Genomic DNA, 3,433 nt, shown 5'->3' on the forward strand with positions numbered 1-3,433 from the left:
GCACTGCATGCTTAAATTATAGTATTAATTAGTTATTGCATATAGTAACGTGCTTATTAAGCATTACATGTAGGTTCAACTTACCTATCTCGGAAATTTCCAGCTGGATTCTATTCAGATGGTTTAAAGCATGGACAAGCTGTAGGTCAGAAAAAAATGAAACTGCATAAATAAGTCACAATTTTATAATTTACAGACTTAATTTACCACTTTAAAAAATGGAATTTAACACCTTGTGCATTGCTTGTGTGCAAACATTTATACAATGACTCTGCATGTGATGAAAGAAATGCAGCTGGCTTTCACTCTCAAATGTTACTTGGTAAGTAAAAAATTGATCTAAATCAACTAAATATTTACAATTTCCTTCATCACTAATGTACCCTCACTGAAAATCCACTATAATTATTGCCTTTATGGTGAACTCACTGAAAACACTAATGCCAGGCTAGACGGCTTGGGACTCAATGATACATTCAATGGTTGAATGGTGGGTAGTGGTGCACAGCATGAGTTAAAAAGGCCACTGAACTGTAACACTATCAGCACTTTTTCGCATTTTAGAATATAGTTATGTAAAAACCCAATGTATAAGAACCTAAAATTTTGAGAACCTGTTAGGCTAAAATTTCCCAGTTAAGCACCCTTCACATATTTGAACCATTTTAGGCTAAAATCTCAATTATGCAGGGTCTTATTTTCAAAGTATAGTTTTTTCAAATATAATATTAACAGTACGTTGACTGTGACGTGGCTTCCGTATGTCAAGAAAAATGTGTAAATGATTCAATATAAGGCCCATGAGTATTCACACACGAGCACAATTTGTTTGTTAACCAATAATCAAGAACCTGATTAAGAACCTAGGTAGCCTAATTTCAGAGTAAACATCATTTACATGTACATGTAAAACAAGAACCTATAAAAATCATAATGACAACAACAACAATAATAATAACCATTGATATTGTTCAAGTTGCATGAATATATACGCCTGCACATTGACAAAAGTAAGCTATAAAACAATTAAAAACTAAAAAGTATAAAGATGTCAAATGAACTAAAAACTATAATGAAAACTAGATAAATAAAGATTTTCTATTTATATTTTCCTGTGGTGTTTCTATAGACTTAAAGAAAGCATTCAATACAGTAGATCATGCCAAATAAACAAAATGAATGAAATGAATTAATCTTACTTGATAAACCTAACCATTATGGTTTTTGCAGAATAATAAACAATTGGTTTTCATCCTATTTGCAAGACCGGACACAAACAACACAAGTTGGTCCACATATCTCTGAAAGAACCTTAACGACTTGTGGTGTTCCACAAGGTTCTGTATTAGGCCCATTATTGTTTCTATTGCATATCAAAGATATTTACACCTGTTCCAAAGAACTCAATTTCTGTCTTTTTGCTGATGACACTAATATCTTATACGCGGACAAAAACCTTAAGTCATTAGAACATACACTGAATGCCGAGCTACACAAATTGTATGTTTGGCTAACATCAAACAAATTAACCCTTAATATAAAAAAAATCAAATTTCATCATATTCCGTCCATATCAAAAGAGACTATCCTTTCAAACTAAAATAAGCATATTTGACAATGAGAAGAATACATGTATGAACACTCCCCTAGACTGCAAAGATTACGTTAAGTATCTAGGAATATTAATTGACTCTATTCTTTCTTGGAAGATCCATATTGAGTATATCGCTTTAAAAATTAGTAAAACCGTAGGTCTTATTGCAAAATTGAGACACTTTGTACCTCTCCACGCCCTATTAAATATTTATCAGTCTTTAATCTCTCCTTATATCACTTATGGATTATCTGTCTGGGGTCAGGCCTATAAGTCTTACCTAAATAAAATCTTAATATTACAAAAATGTGTATTACATTTCATGTACTTTGCAAAGAAAAATGAACATACCATTCCCTGTTTATTAATGCTAAGATTTTGCCTCTGAACTTTTTATACTATAAAACTGTATCTGAATTGATGCATGACGTTAACACTGCTTCTGCCCCAATTAACATACGTAATTTATTTACGAAAACGTCTAGTGTCCATTCTTACAAAACACGTTCTTCTACTTCAGATAATTTTTACATAAGAGCTTCAAGACTTGAAATACAAAAAACACCTTTTCAAGAGTTGGTGCTAAACCATGGAATGAGATACCAAGCTCTCTGAGAGAACTACCAAATAAATCATTCAAACTCAGAATTAAAAACAAACTACTAAGTGTTCTTGAAGATGAAGATTCCTTCATTGTGGTTCGCAGGGTCATTTCTAAATTAAAATGTCAGTAGCAGTAGTGAAAAAAAAAAAACCCAACCAACAATCAAACAAACAAACAAAAAATATGTTATCTGTTAAATCACATTCTTTTCCCACTTTTTCTCTTCATTTTATTCACTTTCTTTTTTCTAACTTTCTATTTTGCTATAATAATAGTAAAAGTAATAATAATAATACATGTAATAAATCATTTGTAACTATTGATAGACTGGCCCGCCTAGACTAGCATAGCTATTTGTGGGCCAGTCCAACTGTAAAATGTAGATTTTATTAAGAAATAAAATGATGATGATGATGATGATGACTAGATAAATATACAGATGCAAATAAATAAAGTTGGAGGCTAACTTGAAAACCCATAGGTTCTAACATATGCGGGTTTTTACTGTAGGGCATCTGCATTGGAGGAAGTGCTTAATAAGTACTCCATCTGGTGGGTTTCCTCTGATCTAGTGGGTCCTCTGTGAATGCCTAGCAAAACATTACAAGAATTTTTCAGCTTATTGTTTTTTCATCTTCCATTTCAGTTATTTTGGGTCATATGTGCACTGGTATCAGGCAAAGAAATAAAATGGAGGACATTAACCTACACATAACATAATATCACAACCCTTTTGTGCCTCAAGAATTGATGAAATTTTGGTTTTACGATAAGACATCAAGACCGCACAAATCATAAATTCATGTGTCTGTCTGCTTATTGACAATGAAAATTAGCCAATGAGCGTGCGAGAATTTCTGCAGTTATCATAAAAAAAAATTAAAATACTAGCTTAACTGGTTACCAGATTTATTGTTAAGTTAATATATTAATACGATCAACTTGTTGTTACAAAACGATGAATAAATAATTTTTAGATGGATAAAAGAACAATTCTCTAGAGAATATCACATGGTCAGTAATGGGAAAATAAACCGCCCAAGCAAAAAAGGTCTATTTTGTCACTTTGCAGAGTTCAAATATTGGTTGTGCTTATTTATTCCAAATTGCACCCGAAATCATATGACTACCTATCGTACTAGATTTTGCTAATTTTCCTCGATGTTAAATACTCTTCATGGGTGATTTGCAAGTTAAAACAGAGTGGTCGCAGGTTTTACAAGGACTCTGTTAGA

General features: G+C 32.0%; 1 long non-coding RNA gene across 1 annotated transcript in view; it reads right to left on the reverse strand.

Moving 5' to 3' along the window:
- The window catches only part of LOC149112424 (uncharacterized), a 10,044-nt gene extending 7,316 nt beyond the window's left edge, over positions 1 to 2,728 (reverse strand). Inside the window, exons 1-2 of the long non-coding RNA XR_016207443.1 lie at positions 2,666 to 2,728; positions 85 to 139 (exon numbers count right to left, since the gene is read on the reverse strand). This is a non-coding gene — a long non-coding RNA (uncharacterized LOC149112424). The remainder of the gene's footprint in view (positions 1 to 84; positions 140 to 2,665) is intronic.
- Between the last annotated feature and the right edge of the window lie 705 nt (positions 2,729 to 3,433).

The sequence above is a fragment of the Orbicella faveolata genome, unplaced genomic scaffold (assembly GCF_042242905.1).
Source record: "Orbicella faveolata isolate gen_17 unplaced genomic scaffold, um_ofav_v1 contig_2, whole genome shotgun sequence".
In the NCBI taxonomy this organism is placed as follows: Eukaryota; Metazoa; Cnidaria; class Anthozoa; order Scleractinia; family Merulinidae; genus Orbicella; species Orbicella faveolata.